This window comes from Oryzias melastigma, linkage group LG2 (genome assembly GCF_002922805.2).
Source record: "Oryzias melastigma strain HK-1 linkage group LG2, ASM292280v2, whole genome shotgun sequence".
In the NCBI taxonomy this organism is placed as follows: domain Eukaryota; kingdom Metazoa; phylum Chordata; class Actinopteri; order Beloniformes; family Adrianichthyidae; genus Oryzias; species Oryzias melastigma.
In genome coordinates, this window is record NC_050513.1 from 18,109,980 (window position 1) to 18,135,253 (window position 25,274).

At 37.3% G+C, this 25,274-nt stretch overlaps 1 long non-coding RNA gene across 1 annotated transcript in view; it reads left to right on the top strand.

The window, feature by feature from the left end:
* The first annotated feature begins 2,490 nt into the window (after positions 1-2,490).
* LOC112156635 overlaps positions 2,491-25,274 on the top strand; it is a 49,687-nt gene continuing 26,903 nt past the window's right edge. Inside the window, exon 1 of the long non-coding RNA XR_002921010.2 lies at positions 2,491-3,290. This is a non-coding gene — a long non-coding RNA (uncharacterized LOC112156635). The remainder of the gene's footprint in view (positions 3,291-25,274) is intronic.

A 25,274-nucleotide genomic window follows, 5' to 3' on the forward strand; every position in this document is an offset into this window, starting at 1 on the left:
GTAAATAAATAAAGCTGCAAGTGTTTGAAAAGAAAAAAAAAAAACACTTTTCAAAATGGTGACTTTTCTGTTGATTTATTTCCATAGTAACCATTTTAATTTTTGGTCGCCTTGGTATGATGGACATGTCTATGCCATTTTTTTAAAAATCGGTAAAAGTAGATTTTTTTAAATTTCCTTAGCAACAGAGATTTTTTATTGACCACACCCACATTCCTAATTTGTTCATATCATATCTTATATTATTTGATTCATCTTGAGTCAGGGATTTATGTATTACATTTTCACAATATTCCAGTAAAAAATGTGCACACAACAGAAGAACGGTACTTTTGCTAGCTTGTCACGCTAACGGCATTCAAAATGAACAACTTCTAATTCCAACATTTTTCCACAGTTTTCCAAAAATGCTCGAGAAGTTAGGAAGCGATAGTTGCCGTTAAATGTGGTTTTTAATGCAAAATTCAAGATGCTTGCCTCCTCCTGACGATCAAATTAAGTTTTGGTTGTGGTTAAAAACTTAAGATGACCTTATGCGTGTGAAATTTGTTCGAATAAGTTTTCTGTTCCCACACTGCGTTAAAATGTGAAAAATGCCAAATTTAAAACGCTAGGTCCTGTGGCCATCCCATAATAATTTTAAAACTTCCTTCGGGTATCCTCAACAGTTACATTTTTTGTATCGATAGTGGATATTCATTTATTTATTTTTTTTGCTTTGAAGCCATACATTAATTTAACAGTTTCACACCTGTGATGTCATCATTTTGGGGGCGGGGCTTTAACAGAGTACTAGGTGTGTGTAAAGCACCTCACGCTCACTTGTTTTTTTAAGAAGTAGAGATGCTTTTATTTTCCTCTGAAACTGGTTCATAAACATCCCGTTTTGACCCCATTAACTGAGCCTTTCGTGATTTATTATCAGGTTTCTCCGGGCGGCTGTGAGAACCGTAGAAAAATGTTTTGTTTTTGCGATTATTCTTATTTGCTTTGGGGTCAAAGAACCTCCACAAAAGTGACAACTCCTGCAGTGTTTGTGCACATTAATCCACTGCTCTCCTGTGAGCTCAGACCCAAGAAGGGTCACCATGAAACAGGAAATGGTAGTTGGGGGGGGACCAGCCGCCTGGAGGGAGCGCGGACATCCATCAGAGCGTTCTCTATCTGTACAGCAAAGCCAATGGAGGGTTTGAACCCTCGTCCAAAGTGTGGACTCGAGGTGTTCTGGGGTCAACGCCGCCGATAACTCTAATTACAACTCTCTCCAGTTCAGTTGAGTAGAAAAAAGTGGCCAACTGTATCCTTTGCTGGCTGGTAATTGTGTGCAGGAAGGTGGGCGCCATCACTCCACCTCCAAGAGAGGAGACTGGATATTCCCTGAGAGTTCACGAGTGCCAACTTGAAATGTTTGGCTGGCTAACATCACACTGACTTTGACAAAACCCAGCTGTTCATTCTATGGTTGTACAGAGGAGACATGGATAAAGGGGGCGGGGCTTTATGGATGACTCATCTATACTCACGTCCACTTCGTTTCTTAATCTATCAGAGATGTGCTCTAACTTATCTGCTAAAGCTCGAAAATGGTGGAGATAAAGAAAAAATAAGTGCAGTTCAACTTATGGCCACTAGGGCGTGGTCTCCATATGCCACATTTTTATTTGGGGGGCTAGCTAAACGTGGTTAAACTTAAATAAAAATAACGTTTTTTTAAACTGACTAAACCATGGTTTAAATAATTGAGTGTATAGTTAGATGATTAAATCGATTTTTAATGTGTGAACTTCTAGAGGATTAAATAAAGATTGAAATATTTGAATATCAGAGACAAGGTCTGACACAAATACCCAGAGTTGGTGAAAAACCCCGAATTCCAATACCAAAAGGTTAAGTTAACTTGTGGCACTAAATTTACCAGTTCCTCAAATGACCACTAGGGGCTGGTTTCAGAAGGGAATAACTTTTCTGTTGTCTACAATGTTAACTTTACACAAACTAGTGCATGTTTTTTATTTCTCTTTGGTACTCATGGAAGCTGTCTGTGTGTGTGTTGGGTGGGTGGGGTTTATTTGTTAGCTCCACCCACCAAGAAAAAAGTTTTTGAAAGTCATTAAATACATTAATACAGGACTTTTTAACATAGGAGTGAATGGGAAACTGCTCGCTTCTGAACCCAGCCTTTAGTGGCCGTTTGAGGAACTGCAGCACATATTAGGTAATCATGTGTAGCCTTCTATTTAAACAGAAAAATTTGGTCGACTCAACAATAGAAAAAAACATTGTGTTCGGGTCAGCAGTGACCCATTTCTATCTATAAAGGCACAAAAGCACCAAAAATAATTTGTCAAAAAATCTAAAATATATATCATTTGTTTGTTTTAACGTATTGTATTTTTTTTTGCATTTATATTCAAATGTTGTACTCCAGAGGGAAAAAAAAACATTTTCTTCAAGTCAATATATACGGGTCAAAACTGACCCCAACACAATAACTGTAAACATAAATAAATGAAAAGAGGTGTGGTCTAATGCAACAATGTTTTATTTATTGATAAGATTTTCCTTTTTTTTTCTTTTTCTTTAGAAAAAATAGTAACTTTTTTCTATAATTAAAATTGAGATGCTTACAGCCAAAAGGTCTAAAACAAAATCATTAAAACTAATACGAATGAGGAGGTCTAACAAGATAATTAGAAGTGGGAAAAAAACAAAAGAAGTGAATGGTTTTAGTGTAGTTTATAGCTGATTTAAGGCATGGGTCAAAAATGACCCGTTACCAAAAGCCTTAGTAACAGAAAGAAACACAAGAGGACGGTCATTTGTCTAAAATAAACTCACGTTAGCAAACATAAATATGCTTTAGGTTTTTAAAGTGCCTTACAAGAACTCATACAAGAACTTTAATTTTCACCTGAAAGTTGGTAAAAGAAACAAAAACAAATACATATAAATTTAACGTTATTAACAAAAACACTGCATTGTGTACTAAAATACTGCCTAAACTGTAACTGCGACCCGCTTCACATATTTTTTGAATATTTTTAGTTTCGTTTTGGTTTAAGATTCCCTCATGGAGGTTGGTGATGTTCATGATCCAGGTTCAAATAAATGTTCTCAGTGCAGTCTCAGCGCCACCTACAGGACTCCTAAAGTCTACAAGGAAACAGGAAGTGTCACACAGGAAGTGCTCTACATGACACACTAAAGAAGGCTCCTCAGCTCAGTTGCTCATCCTTCACCATCTGTACGGACTGATCATCCATCTTCCTGAGCTTAAACACTCAAAGCCTGTGAGTAACCCCTTTAACATGTTTGGAGGTTTCTGGAAAAGACACTTCAAATGTGTGAATATTTATGATGGGCAGATGAAGCTTCATGAAGCTTTGAAGCTTTTTGAAGCTTTGCTTCTTTCCCCTTTTTATTTACTGCTGTTGATTTCAGCTTAATCTGACCACCAGAACACAGAAAACTGGCTTCAGAAGACACTCATAAAGAATACAACTCAACATACCTTTTTCTGTGTAAATAAATAGATACGGACCTTAAAAGTATTGGTTGCTAAGGAAAATCTAAAAATGTACTTCCTTGTAGATTCATAAAATTTGGAACACATGATCCTGAGCCTGAAACATGAAAAAAACTCTATGGTTTCTATGGATTTATGTCTTTGCAGCCAAGATGAACTAAAGTCCAACTATTTAGACATTTAGGTACTGTGTACTTTTCCTACTATATCATGGACATTTTTTAAAATTTGTTTCAATCACACAATTTTTGATTACTTGTAACAAAAGAAATTGGAACTTGACTGACTTGGTCTGACTTTGACATGTATAGATTTTTTAAAAACATTGCCTTTTTATTTACTACCGTTGAATTTAGTTTATTATGACTTAAATAGTGCAAAAAACTTAGTTGAAAGACATAATTTTGACTACCAAGACTGTGGCCATACAACTCATCACACACTATATAGTCAACATAAAACTCTGTAGAGTAAAAACCTGACCTATGATTCACCCGATTGTGAATAAACAGGTAGAAGTATTGGTTGCTAAGGAAAATCTAAAATTTTGTTTTTTGTAGACACACAAAATTTGGAATGCATAACCTTGAGGCTGAAACATGAAAAAAACTTGATGGTTGCTATGGCCCTATGTCTACAGTTCATGCAGCCAAGACGAACAAATGTCTGACAGTGCATTTCAAGTACTGGGCACTTAGAATACATTTCATGACTAATGCTGCGTTCTAACAAAACATGATTCACACAAAAATTCAAGTGGCCCGACTCTCTTTAGCCGCGTGGTGAATTCACTGCTCAGCCAACGGTTGCTGGGGATGAGCTCTGGCAACCCCACGGCCCCAGTAGGGTGAGGATATAGACTTAAGCTCCGGACAACGCTCACATTGGATTAGCATTCTACCTGCTGATCGAGTAAATGAAAACGTCACATATCACAGCTAAGTTCCTCATTGGCCGATGCAACATAGCACCTGCCAAAATTTGGATATTTGACTTCTGACCCAATTCGTGTTGTGCCGTTGAGGTTGTGCCGCACATTGAAACTGGCCGCGCAAATTGTGTTTGGTGTAAAGCAAAAGGCTGCGTTTACATACGTAGTATTTACTCAGCTAAATGTTTGTTCACCCTGGAAAAGGAGGGAGGGGCTTCTGGCGCAAGTCTGTTACCTACATTTGGAAGAGGTTTGGTGCGAAATGTTGAACGGGTGCAAATTTGGCGATTTGGGCACAAAGCGGAAGCAGTTGCTAGCGACCTTGCAATGGCGGATATGGACTACCATGGAGTCAGGAGAGGTTTATCTTTATTTGGAAAACCAACGCAGACGTCGTCCGGCTCGTCGCCGTATCTGGGTTCACAAGATAAAGTAAATCCATATGCCGTTGCCAAATCAGAGTCCCTGATTGGTTGACGGGCTTAATCTGCAACACACCTTTAAAAGGGGATGTCTTTTGTACGTAGAGCCCGAAAACGGTCGTAAAATTTTGTGTTGGCACATGAAAAATGGCAGTTAAATAACATTAAACATTTCATTGGAAGATGCCGCTAGAACGTGCCATTTTGAGGCCGGTGTGAACATAGCTTAAGACATACTTTAGGGAAATTTGGTGCTCTTATGGTTAAGTTCTCACTTATTCCATGTATAGGTCACCAACAGCCAGAGATATATGTAAATATCTGAGTCAAAAATATTTTTTTTAAAAAAACTGTCCAAGTGGGGCGTAAGGCGCTGGGAAAAGCACCAGGGCAGGCAAACAGCCATGAAATCCTCAAAGCCTCCTGCCAGAGTGGAGATAGGCCTCGCCAACTGCCCAAATCCAGAGCAAGTCCTCATTCCTCCAAAGTGGGGAGACAAAAGCTAAAGCCTTCCGCAATGTCAAGTGGCATTTATTAAGCGTACAGCGGGAGGAGGGCGCTTTCCTCCAACAGTCCCCGGTGGTTTGTGCCGTCCAAGGCCGCCTTTCTGGGTGTTGACGCCGGTCCAGGTTCTCCAGTAATCCCCTCGCCATCGCAGGTACACCCAGCTGTCTGATGAGGCCTGATAAATAAGCCGTTCGAAGACACAATGCGGAGGAGAGGTCGACCCGTCCGGTGAGACATTTAGCGCCACACTCTGAGGAGCAAGAGAGGATTTGGGCATAAATCACTTTTTTTTCTTTATCCATTGTGCGCGCTGATGTTTTTGGCGGTGGTGTTGAGTAGGGTGGCATCTTTCACAACCCCCCCGCCCAGTGGAGTCATGGGTGGTAAATCTTTCCCAGCAGTTAAAAACGGTTTCCTCCGGGATCTCAGATTAACTCTATTTTCTGCATGTACGACGGCCCCGTGAAGTCCCCGCTTATTCTGGATGCCGACCCCAAGTCGGCGGCTTATTGTTCGGCCGCCCAACAATCCCAAGAACATGGGAGTTCATATCCACGGATAATCTGTTTTTTTTAATATATATATATTCCCCCCACATTGGCGGCCAACGTTTCATGCCGGGTAAGTATTTTGGTCAAAGAATGAACCGGCTTAGGAGCGGAGAAGCCTCTAATCCGCGGGGTGACCACGCTCCGAGCGGCGTCTGGAGTAGTTTACGAAAACTCCCTCCGTCCTTTTGTCTTTTTAGTGCACATTAAGAAAGCAGGGAACCGACGCGGGGCGGGCAGCAACATTTATCAGTTCACAGTTTCAGAGGATACTGCAAATCAATTTATTAGATTATCAGGCCTGCTTTGAGCTCTGCTTTTTCCTCCTCCCCCTCCCCTTCTCTCTGCCTTAATATTTTAAAAGAAACTCTATTTCCAGATTATGGAGCACTTTATCGCAGAACAAGGAAGTATAAATTTTGGCCCAGACATCTTAAATCCTATTTTCTCTCTATTTCCCTTACAGTAAAGTGTCTTCATCTTCTCAAGGACATTGACATAATGGTGTTTGTTATGCTTTTGCTCTGTATTGCCCAGTTTCAGATGTGGATTCCTGTAAAAACGCAAGCAGACTTTTATCTCCGACAGATGGAGTTACAAAAAAATAAAAGGCCATCAGTGGGGAGTGCATTATATTTTTTTCTTCAAAGGACAAAAGTAGCAGTCTATAGGAAGTTTAAAGAATAATCTCTCTGCAATTGATCCAATTATCTAATTACAGCGTCCGTCTATGAATGCCCCGTTTGTTACGCGCTCAGATCAAAACCAACAGACGATCCTTTAAATGTTGTTATCCGTGTTTGGAGGCCGAACACTGATCTGGCATTTCTGCTATTTCGAAGATAAAACTGCTAATCGGGGCTGTTAATTCCGGAAGTGTTGGGCTGACTTTGGGACAGCCTCATCCTGAGCGTTGTCCTGTGGTGAGGCTTCACGAGTAACGTTTAAGGTGTGTCAATTGGAACAATATTTGAATTTAGCTCAAATTCGTAGACACTGTTTTCATCTCTCAAAGATACAAAAAAAAAGAACAAACCAATTTATTTCAAGTTTGTTTATGTATTTTTGACACTGATAGGGTTGGACTGAGTATATGGAAGCACACAAAAAAGATAGAGTTTTCACAAAACTACATACACTCCACCCTCTGCAATGCACCGTCACACTTCAGATGATAAGTCTATCCAAATGGGCGTTTTGGGCTTCCGCACTTTCGCACTTAAGCATACGCAAATTTCAGGCTCTACAAAATTTGGCACCCATTGAACATTCTTTGTAAGTTAAACCAAATCAAGTATTGACCAATCAGTGATATAGACGGATCCCCCTTTAGTTGACTAACCGTTGGAAGCATTGAAGATTGGAATCATACATCCAAACAGAGCTGTTAAGGGAAAAGCCTGATGCAAGATTCTCGAAACTTGTACCTCTTTCATATTTTACACCAAGACTTTTCCGACTATATGCGCTAGTATTGGATAGAAATTGAAGAAGCTGCTCCATGCTAGTCGAACGTCCGTTAAGTGTACTATATACACTTAAGTTAAGTTAAGTATACTCTGGTAAATTCATGCTCCCTTTTATTTTGATAAAATACAAAATATATATTTGTTCCTAAAGGGAACAAACAATATCTTCTGATTTCTACACAGAATATTTTTCTATATAAGAAAAAAACACATGAATGTGCCTTAACGAATAAGATTTCTAAAAGTATGATTGAGAAAATAAAGGACAGTGGTTTAAGTGGAAAACAAAAATAAGGTGCTGAATTATGTTTACTCATAAATAACTAATTAAATATCATCAACATCTTAAATCGATACAAGTATCGCCAAATGATATATCGCGATATATTGCAGAATCGATTTTTCCCTACGCCCCTAGTTTTGACAGAGTTGGTGCGGTTTGGATAAACACATTTGTTTAGGAGCTTAAACAAAATGAGAGGGCTTCTATACAAAAACAAACTTAAATGAGAATGTGTCAAAGCAAAACAGAATTATAAACAATCTTGAGAAAGAGTCTCAAATTGACTGGAGAACCGAGAACGCAGTCAGGATGATTTTACATGTAACAGGAATTATGGGAAAATTCTAAATTTAACTAAAAAGGAATAAATAGACCAAACATCAAAGCTCAAAACGGCCAACAATGACCTTATTTGAATTGCGTTTTTAGAAAAAAAAAATTGCTAAGTGAAAAACTCAAAAGTTGACAATTTTTAGGACATTTCGGTTTAGGTTATGTCATACATTTTTTGGTGTGATATTTAAAAAACAGAAAAACAAAGGTTACACAAACTTCCAACATACTTTCATTAACGTGAAAATAGATCTGTGTTTTAAATTTTAGTTTTTCTGGGGTTTCTTAGAACTAAATGAAACACTGCTTCAGTCTAGGATTTGAACCCACAACCCATTTAGCTTAAGTAATCGCTCTTTTTCAAAAGGTTACACACTGAGCAACACATGCGACCCTCCTCTTCTGGTTTATTAACTACCGAGGATGAATCACTTTAAGTGAGCGGCTGCTAGTGTTCACCTGTCACTTTCCTCCTCCATTCGGGCCTAAAGGTCTGTTGAAGGTAGACAGTTGGTGTCTGTGAAAAGCTGAACCCCCGCTGCTGTTTACCCGAAAACACCAGCACTTCACTTCTGCTAATGCACTGGGACTTTAATCAAATCTGACCCCGAGAATGAGAGCCAGCATTAGCAAAACAATGGCAGTGTGCATTTCTTCTGTCTTGTTAGATTTCAGAACGCAGCAGGATGACGTCTCTTTATTAAAGAAGTGGATTAAATGAATGGGTGTAAAAAAAATATAAATTAAAACTATGTTTAAGCTCCCTAATGTGGATTATAGTAAAGCTAACCGCCTTGTAAAATAACCACATAGGTTTAAACAAATTTTACTTTTATTTACAGAAGAAATAAAGAACAAGGACAGATTTTCCACATGACTTCATCAAGCCATCTCAGTATAATTTGACTGTATAGCTCAAAGTCCTATAGGCTTTTGTTCACCAAATTTCTCCTTTCAAAATTGTATGTGGTTTTGTGCAAATCTTGTTTTAATGTCAACAGGTTGTTGATTAAGACAGATATAAATAAAAATATGAAGTGTTGTTTAATTGTTGTATGTATTCTATAAGTAATGAACATATGTATGTATGTATATATCTTCATATATACGTATATTTTATATATATATATATATGTGCGTGTGTGTTGACATATACATATATATATACAGTATATATATATATATATATATATATATATATATGTGTATGCATGTAGTGTATACAGTTATCCCGTCATTTGCAGGGGTTAAGGGCTGGTGTCATCCGCGAATATGCCGACTATGCCGACTATCCCTCTCCGCGCTCCAGTGGGGGCTCCATTGTGCGGAGATACACCTCAGCAGCATTTCCTATAGACAAAAAAAAAATTCACACAAGCATCTTGAGTTGTCTGAGTTTTTGTGACGAACAGGAAGAGTCACATGACTGAAAAAAAACTGCGAATATGCGAAAAAGTGAATAAAGAAACATGAATACGCGGGAGAACATTATATATAAATATTGTGCATATATATATATGTGTGTATGTATGTATCTATAGTGTCTAAATAGTTAATATATACATATATATATATATACATATATATATATATGTATATATATATATATATGCACGCAATGTTAATAGTGTTCCCCCGCATATTTGCGTTTCTTTATTCGCGGGTTTTACGGATTCGCAGAATTTTTTTTTGTGTGTTTGTGCGTCTGTGTATGTATACTTGTGTGTGTTTGTATATATACATGTATTTGAAAATACAAAACATCTGGCTCATCTGAATAAAGACATAAAGATAGCTAAATGCTAGGTTCAAAAATATAAAAAAGATGTTAGTTTGACTCAGGTCACGACCATAAAAGCTGTTAAATTTCAAATAAATGTGTCTCTTACCTTTGAGTATCTTTATTTTGATCTTAATTTTATTTTCATTTGACCTAAAGTATTTGTTTTAAAACTTTTGCTTATCTCTGTATAAATATATTCGTCAAAACAAAGTGGATGGCAACCATAGCCAAGAAATAAATCTTTATAAAAATCCAGTAATAATAAATAGCCTCTCACTATATTTAAAAACCAAAGCCTTTCATAATTTCCATATTCTGTAGTATATTTAATACAAATAAGGCGGTTTGCGGTAACCCTGTGTCTTCTCTGGGTTCATATAACCGGATTTGCAATATTAAAAACAAAAGTAATGAAAAACATCACTTTGAGCTGTCCACCTTAAGGTGTCAGAGTGCTGGGGGTGTGGGGGGTAAGAGAGGAGAGGATACTAAAAGGGAAAAGACAAAGGGAAGCAGAGCGGATGAAAGGGACGTTATTAGCTTGGTCGCGCTCGGAGCCCATTTGCGTCCATTTGCATGGAAGCTGAAACCTGCAGCTGAGAGCATCTCGCCCGTCCGTAATGACCGGTTGTCACAACACCGCGGGAGCGGGCCCCGCCGGCGAAATGACGGCCCTGTCACTCCTCCGTCAAGACGACCCACTGGCAACCTGTAATTCCCCACCGCCACCTCCCGCCACTTCCTCCTTCCTGCCCGCCGCCTGGTTAAATGGCACTTTTGAAGGAAGTAAATCTACAAAGTTGTGTTTAATAACATCGGCAGAGCCAAATGTTGACGGGGTGAGGTGTGTTTGTGGCGGCGGCGCTGGGGGGGGTAGTGGAAGGCTCATGGGGGTTAAGAGGGATTTGTCATTTGTTTGTGCTTGCAGCCTCTAATCTGTTCATTGAAACGGCCCATCTTTTCAGCTAGCTGTTCTTAAAGTAAAACAATTATGCAGATCATGATCAGTGCGCGTGGGGGTGGCGGCACGGGGGAGGGGGGGTGTACTGAAGTACCCAATGCCGCACTTTCCCTTTGTACTCAAACTACCATCCAAAAAAAAACAAAACAAAAAAAAACCTTCAACAATCAGAACGCAGTTTATACATTATTTTCATGTGGCTATCACTGTAAAAAGTGAACTGTTGGATCAATTCAAAAAAGTTCTGTAATTTGTTTAAAAATATTACTTTTGAACTTTAGATTTTTGATTTAATTAATTCAGCATTTCACTTTTTTCAGTGTATCTCCAATGTTTGTCAAAGTTCATGTTCGCAATTTTGCATTTTTTTTCTTCCTTTTTTCTGCTACATTTAAAAAAAGGAATCAAAAGTGTTTGGTTTTTTGATTTAGGTTACTCAAAATGTTTTTGTGTGATATTTAAAAAAAAAAAAGAAATTATATGAGAGTTAATTGCAAACTATTTACTACATACACTGTAAAAAATAAACTTTTAAATCATTTAACAAAAATTCTGTTACATTTAAAGATATTCGTTTCGTCAAATAATTTTTTTAAGTTGAGTTAACCATTAACTCGACATTTTTAATTTGTTAAAATGAATCAACTTTTGCTAATTGATTCAACATTTTACTTTTTTCAGTGTACCCAAAAAGTTCGTCAAAGTTAATGTTTGCAATTTCGCGTATTTTTCCCCCTTTGTCTGCTACATTTAAAAAAAAGGAATCAAAAGTTTTTGGCTTTTTAATTTAGATTACTCAATAAAATGTTTTTGTGTGATATTTAAAAAAAAAGAAAATGCATTTACTACATACACTGTAAAAAGTGAACTGTTGGATCAATTAAAAAAAATAGTTACATTTAAAGGTATTAGTTTTTATCAAATTCTTTTTTTTATGTTGAGTAAACAATCAACTCAAAATGTTAGTTTTATTAAAATGAGTAATTTTAAATGCAACAAATTACAGTACTTTTGTCAGTTGATTCAACGTTTTACTTTTTTAGGGTACCCAGAACAATTGCAAGTTTTGCTTTTTTTTTACCCCCTTTGTCTGGTGCATTAAAAATAATCAAAAGGGTTTGTTTTTTTTAATTTAGGTTTCTCAATAAAATGTTTTCGAGTTATAGTAAAAAAAATATATATACATAAAAAGTTAATTGCAAACTTTTTACTACATACTCTGTAAAAAGTGAATTGTTGGTTCAAATAGCAAAGTATGTAATTTTTATCAAATACAATTTTTTAAGTTGAATAAACCATCAAGATTTTAATTTTACTAAAACGAATCATTTTAAATGTGACAAATTTCAGATCTTTTGTTAGTTGATCCAACGTTTCACTTTTTTCAGGGTTCTCTCAATTTCGCCTTTTTTTCGCTTTATCTGCTATATTAAAAATAAAAGAATCGTACAATTTTGGCTGTTTGATTTCAGTTTCTCAACAAAATGTTTTCAATTGCTATTAAAAAAACAAAAATACAAGAAAGTTAATTGCGAACTTTTTACTACATACACTGTAAAAAGTAAACTGTTGGATCAATTAACAAAATTATTTTACATTAAGATATTAGTTTTTATCAAATAGCATTTTTAAGTTGAGCAAATCATAAACTCTGAAATTTAATTTGATTAAAACTAATCATTTTAAATGTTGCAAGTTACAGAAGTTTTGTTAGTTGATTCAACGTTTCACTTTAATCAGTGTTAAAACGTGGATACATTTATTGGCGTGGAGGTAAATCTAATGTTTCTTAAATAAAAGCTTTCTTGAAACTAAAGGAAAAACATTATTTTTTTTGAAAACTTTGGAATATATTCCGTTACGCCCGTAATGACTCGAACGCCTCGCTTGGCTAGCTACCTCCTGTCTCTGCAGATGTGAACGTCGACAAACAACAGACACAAAAACAACAAAAAAATATTTCAAAAACACTTTGGAAACTCCCATCCGAAGGCCTCACCAAAAGGCAAACACTAAACCTGTGCGGCGGCGGCAGAAGCAGCGGGGAAATTAGCTGCGGAGCATTACAATTTGTCACTGATGCATAAATCTTGCTGACGTGCTCAGTCACTTTAATGGCTGCTCCGCGGAAGGCTGTGCAAACTTGCGCAGTTGCAGAAAAACAGCGAAAAAAAAGAAAACTATATGTTCGAACATCACCTTATTTGCATAATTTACCAAAAGCCAATGAGGCAGCTCAAGGAGTGCGGCTGATAGTAATAAGTGTTTGGGAAAGGCAGAAAGATCACTAATGGTTTGCCTATGGGGATTTCTCCACGCCATGGGGGAGGAAAATGAGAAATATTTTTCAAACAGCGGGGGTAAAGGTTTTAAAACTACGAGCACATGGGGAGATAAAGATGTTCCTGCCACGGGGTGCTACGCGGGAAAAATGCAACGGCGAGGATGACAAAAAGAATGCCCCCGTAATTTCAGCATTAAGAGGTAATAATCATGTTTCACCGACGATATTAAAAACGGAAACCCGCAAAGCCGTGGCAGAATGGATAAATATATAAATAAAAAGTGGAGAGGAGTGGGCCCATCAGGTAGAGGAGGTAATGAGGTGGTGGGTGGGTTTGGAGGAGGAAGGGGAGGGGCCGGGCCTCATCACCGGCTCTGTGTGAGAGTAAACAAAGAGTGAAGGGAGCGCGGAGGAGGAGTTCGGGGAGCACGACCGAGCCGGCGCCCCGCTGGGCCCCGACGGAGACGGAACAGGCCTCATCTGGGTGAAATATGCAAGACGCGGTTCCTCAAACCAGGCAAGATGAAGGATGAACCAGCACATCACTTCTCTTTTTTGTCTTCACAGACACGAAACAAAGACATTAAACTGAAACCAAACACTTTTTCTTGTACTTTCTGTCGCTTGATTAGCTAAAAACTTATGCGCCACAAAACAGGAACAACTGGAGAGCTGTACGACGTTACTCTTTACTATTGAGGCTTCAGCTCCAGAGTTCATGATCTTTAAACTATTGTAACTCTTCAATCATTTACGCAATCGACATAATTCTGGTGGATTCTGAAAGTGAAGAATAACAGCTTCGCGTTGATATGCAACATGTTACAATGGAAAAGTGTTTACGAAATTGACATAAATCATCGGAAAGTAGTGGTTCTGTTGGAATAACGTTAATCGTGTAAATGTTCGAAGAATTGCGTAGTTTAAAGAACATGCGTTTTTTTTCTTGTCATCAGCAACCCTCCCGGTGTTTAAGGGTTAATTTATAATCAATAACATTTATATCAACTTTTAACAAAATAAGTAACTATTAAAAAAAACGACTGAAAGACTCCGCCCATCTGAAAAGCAGTATTTATTGACTGAATACGTCGCAAAACAAGAACTGGAAAGTCGTACAGCGCTTTAGCATCTGAGTTTTAGCGCCAGCGTTGACGATCTTTAAACTAACAGTTTAATAGTTAACGCTATAAATGTAATTCCTGTGGATTCTGAAAGTGAAGAAAAACAGCTTTGTGTTGATATGCAACATGTTGTAATAGTAAAGTGTTTACGAAATTGACGTAAATCATCGGAAAAAAGTGGTTCTGTTGGAATTACGTTAATCGTGTAAATGTACGAAGAATTGCGTAGTTTAAAGAACTTGCGTTCTTTTGTTGTCACCAGCGACCTCCCTGGTGTTAAAGGGTTAATTTATATTCAATAACATTTATAACAACGTTTAACAAAATAAATAACTATTGAAAAAAAAAACCAACTGAAGGACTTAGCCCGTCTGATTACGACATTTTAGCCAAAAACGTACGCGCCACAAAACAAGGACAACTGGAAAGTGGTACAACGCTACCCGTTAGCATCCGAGTGTTGACGATCTTTAAACTATTGTAACTCTTTAATTGTTTTACACAATTGACGTAATTTCAGTGGATTCTGAAAGCGAAGACGAGCAGCTTTGCGTTGATATGCAACACGTTGCCGCAGTTAATGCTAATCATCCGACACAGGAAAAACTGGCTTAGCGCAGCGTTGGAATCTGTAGGAATTACACTAATTGTGTTAATAGATACTGTAGTTGGAAGCGTGTTTTTAGGTCTTGTTGGTGAAATCTCCGACGTTAAAAGGTTAAGTTGTGGTTAATAACAAATCTCAAACGCATAAAATACACTGGAGTTTAGCTCATATTTTCTAAAAACTTAGAAGCCACAAAACGATAAAACTGGAGAGTATTATGACATTACTCCTTTAACACAGGAACTTTGTTAGCATTCTTTAAATTACCATTAAGTCTTCAAATGTACACAAATAACGTAAATAAAAGGGATTCTGAAGTGGGGAAAAAACAGTTACAGTCGTGAAGGGCTTAAGCAATCTACGTAAATCGGCTACAACGACGTGAAGAAAAGTGGCTTTGTGCAAAATCCAAATTAATTGGAATTGCCTTTATTGGGTATATGAAGGGTTAAGGTAATTTATGTGTCATGTGGCGACATTTTCGTGTTAAAGGGTTAATTTAGGATCAGTAACGTCAAAAACCACTTCTAAAGAAATATACAACCATGTTAGAAATACAATGAAGATTTTTTTGATAAAATAAATACTTTGTCCGATTGAAAATTAGCATAAAAAGTGAGTTTTGAGTTCAACCCTGTGTTCACCCGCCTTCTTACCAAAAACATTTAAACATATGCGCAAATTTTTGCTAAACCAGAAGTACACAAAGTTAACAAAAATTTTAAAACTTGTGCTTTTTTGACTCTGTCGCACAAAAACTAGCAGTAATGCTAACTCTTAGTCTTTTTTCCCTCCAGGCTAATTGCTAAAGCTGTATAAGTGTAAACATATCAATTCATAAAATTAAAAACAATTAAAAAAATCCTTGATATTTATGCCGTGTAAAAGAGCTAACACTAAACTGAGCATACAGCAAAAACAAGATGTATGCTAGCTGTAGCTTGCTAACGTAAGTGTATTGGTGCTAATATTGGCATCACTTTTTTCCTTACAAACACATGTAAGTAAGCTCTACACAACATGAACAAAAACAATCGTGGAAGTGTCATATGTTACATAGAAGTCAGGTAATTACCAATCAGCTTCTGTGATTACGTAGCCCAAAAAGTAGCAGTAATGCTAACTCTGAATCTTCACCCCCCCAAGGCTAATCGCTACAGTTGCACAAGTGTAAAAAAAATGAGTTCACAGAATTAACAGCAATAATAATAATAAAAAAAAACATATAATTAATGCTGTCTATAACACTAAATTCAGGATACTACAAGTAAAGAGAGGTAGGCCTATGCTAGCTTTAACAGCTTACTAATGTTGGGGCTAATATTAGCATGATATAAGCACGCTCTTAAAAAATAGAGATTTCAATTCTTAAAATTACTGTGGAAAAAATGGTTTGTGGTTATTTGGCACAAAAAGTTGCGATGATGCTAACTCAGAGTACCTATTTTGTTTCCCTAATCGCTAAAGTCGAAAGACTGTAAAATATCAATTGATTATTTTCAAAATAATGATAAAAAATTGGATTTGATGCTACGTACGGATGCTAAAGTTAGCATACTAAAAATAAAAGAAAGATGCTAGTTTTTACTTGAATTAGCTTGTTGATGCTAATATCACCACTTTTTATTGGTTATATATAGTTTTGAGCAACATAGACACAATTTTAAACAAAAATAATAATATAAGTCTAAAACTTTAGATTGATGTGGTGGTTTTTAGACTAGAGTCAGGATGTACTACAACTTTTTGTACAAGCTAATGGTAGAATTTACCATTTTTTTACTTAGTTTTTTATTTGTTGCCTCAAAACAAATTACATTTTCACAAAAGGTTTCTTCCCGTGTTGCTTGTAGCACATCAGAGATATTTTTAATGCTAAAAACAAATACACTAAATGTTATTTAGTTATATTTTTAGGTTTCACATTGATTCTTTTGACAGACTGCAGCATCCAAACACTGAAGAGGCAGTGAACTCCAGAAATGACTTCTGAATGTTGTGCGGCGTGCTGAGGGCGAGCGCTCGCTGAATGTCAGCGGACGCCTGCCTCCAACTTCCCATGAAGAAAACGATAAGCGGGGAGGCGGTTTGCGGCGGCCGGGCCGGCGCGGTACATTGTGATAATGACATTTGGGGAGGGGATAGTGTTGCAAAGCCGTTAAGCTCTTTCGTGGCACCAAGAAGATTAGCGGACGAGATGGGGCTGAATGACAGCGAAGGTAGCGTCCCCAGCCGCCGCCGCCTGCCGAGGACTTGGCATGCGGAGGTCCGTTAAAAGCCAAGCGCTCGCTTTACACCGAGGACCGATTGTCCTTCGCTCGCGGAAAGTGCGGCAAACCCCCACAAAGCAAGGGCATTGAGTTGTTGGCATTTTTGTACCTTACGACTTGCACTCAGCCGAGCTTAAGTTCCTCCGTCACAGAGGGGTTAGAGTTTATCTGCCCGCCCCACCCTCCTCTGCAGCCCCCAGCTGGCTGCCAAGCGGCCACGTTAGGCCTCGTTTGACCGCACCAAAGCAGGAACTCTGGACAGCGCGTCCTATTATCTGGGACGCCGGCGTGCCCGTGCCTTTAACTCTTTGTCACGTTGCCTCTCGCCATTATAAGCCTTCGGGGCGCCGGGGGCCGCGTCCTGAGTGTTTGTGGTTTTCCTGCAGAACGCTCGTCCGTCTCTTGATGATGGGCCTTGTTCTCCGGCGCCCACGCTGGAGTCGCTCTCGTTTATCGTCTCCGCTGACGGCGAGTCGGGGAGAGTGTTTTGTCACTCCTTAAGCGCCTGACATGGACGTTGATCATGTAAAGGAGCGTTTATTTGGATGCAAAGAGAGGGACTTCCTCCTGTCATGGTGACGATAGGCGTGGCCTTTCGGGCTGACCTCCGTCCCCCTGGTAGCTGTGAAAAAAACTCGCCGCCTGCCAATGTGATGGAAAAGTCATCTCAAGAGGGAATCCTGTCAGCCCCCCCTCCCTATTCGCTGTTGTCATACGTTTTGTCAAACAAGGACATCCCCAGATGACGGATTCAGCGTCAGTCGAGAGGAAACAATTCCACTTCTGACATGGAAACTTTCTCAGTCTTCTGCCAGAAATGTGCCCTTTTTCGTCGTTTATTTGAGGGGATTTTTGGATTAAAATCTCACAGAAAACATAATTCTCGGAAAGTTCAGTTTCTGGCTCCGTTTCTTCTGCGACTCTTGAAGGTTTGTGGGTTTTCAGAGCGACGATTGGTCCCAGCCAAGGCCTGAATCCCCAAAGAGGGTTTAATCTATGGAAGGCAAATAAGGTCAAAATTTCACACAAACATGCTAAAGTGCTAAAATCAGTTTTAGTTTTGTTGAGTGTGAGGGGTTAGCAGGGACTTTTATAATATCGTTTTTCATTGTTTTAAGCCTCTAAAGCACTTTAACATTATGCTAAATATGGTTTGATGTGATTTAAAGTCGCTTTTTAAATTTTAAACACATATTTAAAAAAAATATCACACATTACTCACTTAAAATGTGCATAAAATTATTGTATATTTTTTTTATTTAGTTTTTTTTAAGTGTGTTTTTACATTTACGAAGTTGTTGGCCACTCAGTGTTCAATTTATGGAAGGCAAATATGGTCAACATTTTATGCAAATATACTAAAGAGACTTTCCTAATTTATATAGATGTAAAATAATCAACAATTAGGTCAGTATGAAAAAACGTACAAATAAAATTCCTGTAAATTTCTTTTTTTTTTTTTAAGTCTGGATTTACATGTTCTTTTATCTTTTTTGTCAATCTCTGTGACACTTTTAACAATAATCTTTTAATTTTATATTTTTTTATCCTTTGGACTTGTACATTTTATCATTTTATATCCCTGTTCCATTTCCTTTTTAACTGGGTGTTTCTTTTGTGTTTTTTCTTTTTTTTCATTTGGCAGTTTATCTAAATTGTCTTTCCCATATCTTAATGACGTTTTAGCTTTTTTAAAATCATTTTATCCAATTCTTTATTTTATTTTTTTGAGCAGATTTTACAATATTTGGAAATTTTTGCCCTACATCTCCAAATTTATATCCTTTTTTTTCTATTTTCTAGACATCTTGTTTCCCTGAGATTAAACCAGATTCCTTATCGGTTAATGTTTCTTTGTTTTATGATTTTCAGTCTTTTTCAATTTCCATAAAACAAAACTATCCAGAAGTAAAAAACAAAAAAAAAAAGTCAATTATTTTTTTTCCCCACATGGATCTTTATTAGTGTATCTTGTTACACTGTAGGTCATTTTAGCATTGTAAATATAAATCAAAAGATTATTTTAATGTTGCCATTTTTGAGCTCCATACATTTGCGTACTACAATTTGGTATATTGAACATTACTGTTCCTTTTCCTGTTTTAGCTGTTTCTTTTGTGATATTACATTAAACTTGATTCATAATCGGTAAATGTTTTCTTCTTTTTGTTTTTAACTTCATGATATTGCAATTCTTTATTTACATTTTTTAAATTGCCAAAAAAATAAAAAATAAATTATTATGAAGCAAAAAACAAAACAAAAACAACATGGATGTTATGTTATGTCTTGTTACATTGCAGGTCATTTTAGCATAGTAAGAATAAATTAAAATTAAGGGTTTCAAATTATTGTGTTAAATAATTAAAAAATTTTAGCACTTTTTAAAAATCTTGTTAATTTCTAAACAATCCGTTGTTTTTTTTAATAATTTTTCTAACGAGTGTATTTATGTCTTTTGTATGTTTTATGGACTAAGAGTCCGTAAGTAAAAGTTTGTCTTATCCTATTTTGCTTCTCTAAACTCCGTTCATGTTTGATAATGCACACCTGGAAGGGCATTATCGCGTTCATATTATGGTCATATATAAAAAGATAAATAATATGTTAATTATTCGAACTTTTTTGAATTTATATTTATAAATTCAAACCGTTTTTCACCAAAAGTGGACTACTTAATTCATGGTGTGTTGCGTTGTCATGGTAACAGCTACGGCGCACACTCGGACTGACTTTTTTAGTTGTATTTGATATTTCACTGTGACACATTATAGGAAATTTAAATGAAAATATCCATAAATGAGACTTTATTTGGTTATTTATTTAAAATTAATTAATCACATGACAGCACTAATCTTGGCATACTTGGAGTTCCATACAAAATCACACAATTGGATGTATTTAAGGCTGTAAATCCGTACACAGCCTTTAACTGCAGATAGAAATCCTGATTATTCGTGGTAATGTTCGTCTCGCCAAACTTCCAAGTTACAGAGTATGAAAGCATCACAAGCGGAAACACACACCCCCACAAACACACACACACCCCCTCTTGCCTCAGCAGCTACATTAATGCAGCCCTCTCTGGTGTAATTTGTGGCCTCAGTGGGTTTTTTGTGTCTCTGGGTTTTTTTTAATGCGATGTTTATCCCTGCAAACACAGCAAACAGATTCCGAGAGAGCGTCGACAGCCGTGGAAAGCATCGGCGAGCACAGCAGGTACTCCTGAGCTCCGCTGTAACAAATACCTCTTAAAGACTCTTATTTAAATGCCCCATCTGCTTTGACAGGTGCTGTTTGAAATCTAACCCCACGGGGGGACAACCTTGTAACTTTTATACGCGCCTCTTTTGCAAAAAAAACAACGGGGAGCGCTCTCTTTAGTCAACCCGTCGCACTTTGAGAGGAAAAAAGGAAAAATAAGTGTAAAAAAGAGGGAAGGGAAGGGGGGTGGGGGGTGTCGCCTTGGAAAAGTTGAACTCAAAGACGGAATCCTCCGGAGACGGTTTGTTTGTTTTGGCCGCTCCTCCTGTAAGGCTGGGATTATGACAAATACCTGCGCCGCCGCTCCACCAAGATGAATTACCCGTTTAATGCATGGCGACGCGCGCGGCGCAATGACAATTACCTGACTTATTTCTCATTTGGCGGCGTGGACGGAAGACACCTTATGCCGTCACGGATGGCGGCGCGCACGGCGCCCGCTCTGGGCTTTAATTACACCCTTGTTTTTGTCCCATCGATGCCCCCTCCCCCACCATCACAGCCCCACTTCTCCGTCCACCTCCACACGCTAAGGACACGTTAATAAACAATAATTTCTTTTGTCCTTTTCCGTGTCTGCCTTTTGTTCTGTGTTTCTTTATTAATTTTCGGTGGCGAGCTTTACAGGGGGAAAAAGCAGCGCGTTTAATTACCCCCACCCCCGACAACCTCTGATTGCGAGCTTGTCTCTGTGTGCAGAAGACATGCCACCACCATTAGAGGCTCCTGAAGGATAATTGCTATCAGTGTAATGATCACAGGGCTTTCATGTACCGGCGGCCTCCGTCTCGCAGATACGCCGCAGCCAGCTCGGCTTTTGTCGGCGCTACCGGTTGGACGGGGGCCAGCTCGTTGCGCCGCACGTGCCCACGCGCGACGACAGCTGGAGCGTCGGACGAAGATCATGGACGGAACGTCGATGAAACTTCTCAAAACGGACGTCTTTGAATTGGTTTAGCCGGTGAAGGCCTGGTTGGAGAGTATAACACACGCCCTTTGACCTACTGTAACTCACCAACCATTGATCAGCCAACTACAAGTTTATTTAATTATATTAATTAAGAATTCCAAACTAAATGTAAAGAATTAATGATTTACAGCAGTCGATAGAGCGTCAACATTGACGCTAAAGCTACTTTTTAGGGATTTTCAGCCATTAAAGGACTCAAACCCGAACAGGATAAACATTTATTGAACAATCTAAGGCGACATTTTTAAAACTTTTAAACAAAATCTTTAACATAATTATTAACTAGATATATAGCATTACCTGTGATAATCCTAGTGTGAATGCTGTAAGCTGAATTTAGTCACTGAAGATGCTAGTGCTGATAGCTGAAAACGCTGAAGCTGATAGTTAAAAAAGCTGATTGTTGATAGCTAGCTAAAATATTAGCTAAATGCTAGATTAGCCTTAAAACTAAAAAAAATGTTCTAGCCAAAACAGCTAGCATGCAGCTGAAAAAATAGCTAATCTTCAAAACATTATAACTGAAAAAGAAAAAAAATTGCCAAATCAGCTAGCGTATAAATATTAACCTAATTACAAAATGTCCACAAAAAAAAACTTTATCAAAAAAGCCAAAATTAGCCAAAAAAAAAAAAAAATGCTAGCATGTAGCTGAAATATTATCTAAACTCCAAAATGGACACAAAAAAAAAAAAAACAGAAAAAAGCCTAAATTAGCTAAAACAGCTAGCATGTTAATGAAATATTAGCTAAACTCCAAAATAGCCCAAAAAATCTTATTAAATGCCAAAATAGTCCAAAAAGCTAGCAAACTTAAACTTAAACTTTAAAACTTTAAAACTGTAATGTTTTAACATAATTAAGAATAACAAAAGGGGAGGATTATTATTCCAGAATAAATCGACTTAAACCTTCCTATAGAAGTCTGTGGGATTTTGGCTTCTTGGAACCAGCAGGTACTTCCTGTTTGGAATCTCATAAAAGAATTAGCAATTTGAGCATTAGCTGCTAACAAACTTAGCATATAGTTGCTTTAAAGATTCAGTGCAAATAATGGTTTTAATATTAGCATTTATAAGACTGTACATGTCACGCCTTAATTCTGTTCTAATACTTGGTCATTAATGTCAAGAATGCTAACTATTTGTTGCTGAAATTAGCTGTTACAACTGCTAGCTAGCATTCTAAATATAGTTTCCGACATCATCTAGTTTGTAGCTAACAAAGCTAATGTTAAAGTACAATTCTGGACATGACTTCAAATGTTGCATTTTCAAATTGTTTAGATAAAGTTTGGATTTTTTGAATCCCACTATAACCTTTACAACATGAACAAAAGAAGGCGCAACTTTAGCTTACATGCTAATATAATACATTCCTTATCTCTAAGCTGTGTGACAAACACAAATGCTAACATTGAGAGTTACATTTTTTTAATCCAAGATGGCGTCCAACTTTGCGTACCCAACAAGCTAGCGTATCAACTTTAGCCTTTTAAGCTAATTTTAGCATACATGTTAGCATTTTTTTTCAGTTCCAGCCCAACTAATTTGTAGCTAGCCATGCTAACAAATCAGTTGTTTCCCCAAATCATTTTGATAAAGTTAGGATTTTTTGAATGACGTTGTTGTGACTTTTAGCTAACATGCTAATATGTTAAAGTCTTTTTCTTTGTACTTTTGTCTTTTTATTTGTCCAAAAATGTAAGTTTCTAAGTTAAAGCTACACTATTGTACTAATAAATGAACTGTAATTAATACTCAGAATTCTTGAAATTAATGACTAACATCAGGAGTCTTCATATTTGTTTGAATTTAGCAGTTAGAACAGCTAGCTAGCATGCTAAATAATATTTGTGACATCATCTAGTTTGTAGCTAACAAAGCTAATATTTAAGTACAATTCGGGACATGGCCTCATATGTTGCGTTCTTAAATTGTTTAGATAAAGTTTTGATTTTTTTTTTTAATGCCATTATTACCTTTACAACACAAGTAAAAGAAGACACAACTTTTAGCATACATGCTAATATAATGAACTGTGTGACAAACAAACAACATAATGTCCAAGATTAAAAATGCTAACATGGAGAGTCACAGTTTTTAATCCAAGATGGCGTCCAACTTTGCGTACCCAACAAGCTAGCGTAGCGACTTTAGCTTTTAAAACTCATTTTAGCATGCATGTTAGCATGTTTTTTTTTAGTAACAGCCCAACTAATTTGCTAACAAATCTAAAACTCAGTTGTTGTTTCCCAGAATCATTTTGATAAAGTTAGGATTTTTTTGAATGAAGAAGCTGTGACTTTTAGCTAACATGCTAATATGGGGAACTCTTTTTCTTTGCACTTTTTCCCTTTAATTTCTCAAAAAAATGTACATTTTAAGTTTCTAGATTAAAGCTACACTGTCGTAGTGATAAATGAAGTGCATTTAATACTTAGTCATTAACGTCAAAAATTCTATTTAATTAAATTTAGCAATTACAAGAGCTAGCTAGCATGCTAAAAGGCTAAATACCTTTTCGGAGACCATGTCGGATAGTTTTTGTCCGAAAATGTAAATCTAAAATCAAATCTAATAAATAAAATCTAAATTAAAGCTACTCTGCTGTATTAATATATAAACTGCATTAAAAATCGTACTCCAATATTGGTGGAACAACACTAAAAATCGACCCTAAAATGTCTTTAGCAACAGAAACTTCCCCGAACGATGGAAGACGAGGCGACATCAGAGTTTCTATTTCTATTATTTCCACACATTAAGAATGCAAGAGCTCTCGGAGGGGAAAAAACGCATCGAAAGAGGAGAAAAAAGCACTATCCAGACATCTCGGCATCTGTTCCCATTAATTTACTGCTCACTGCTTTCAATGTGATTTCCTCCCATATGTTTCTGACGCGTCTTTGCCTTCGCCCCCTGAAAACAAACAGCTTCATCTCTGAATTATTCACTCCCAGTCGCACCGGCGCAGAGCCGCGCGCCCGCACACAGCCGTGAAACGGCGACGATTCCTCGCCGGCCTTATCATTAAAAGATGTCACGCTGAGCTTCCATGAGGGACACTCTGGCGCTGGAGACGGGGGAGAGAGAGAGCGGCGGCGGCGGTGGCGTGACGCGCGGGTTTCTAGACTTTGTGGCCACTTCTGCTTCCGGCCGAGATAAAGGCTCAGGTGTGTCGGCGCTCGGCCCTCGGATGTGTTTAGTCTAACCTGAGCGGCGAACACAGTCGTCACAATGAGACAGGAACCGTCCCGCGAGCCGCGGCTGATAACAGTCGCCACCGGTTCACTATTGTTGTGGGAACACAATGCGGGACTCAGAGTGAAACGCCGCTCCAGTCTTTTTGAAGTGTCGCGCCGCCACCTCTGAGTGAATGATTGGTGACGCACAGCAGGAAAGGTCACACAGGAGGTCATGCACTGCAGTGTTCTGCTCTTTGTTGGAGGCTTGTTGCAGTTTGGGTTTTATGACCGAATGTTAGAGCAGAAATTAAAAAAACAGGAGAAAAAGTCATAAAACAATCGGAAAAAGTCTAATTTTAGGGAGACAAAGTCGTTCATTTTGGAGAAAAAAAGTCAAATAATTGCAAAAAATACAATTTTTTTTATGGGAAAGAAGTAAAAAATTTCAAAAATTCACAAAAATGAAGTTATATTAAAATGAGGAAAAACAGTCAAAAATTCACAAAAATACATTTGTAAAATTATGACAAAAAGTTGTCATTTTCATATTAGTCATAAACTTTTGAAAATATTTTTAAAATAAAATTATAGTCCAGAATTGATCAAAAGAAGTCTAACTTCTACGTGAAAAAAGTTTATTTAAAAGTCTTATTTACAAGAAGAAAATGTAAAAATGTTCAAAAAGAAAATTGTGAAATTTTGAGAAAAAGGTGAAATTTTACTAGAATAATTGTCAGTTTGTGTAAAAAAAAAAAATCAAGAATAAAGTTGTTACATTGTGAGACGAAGACTTAGTCATTCTACA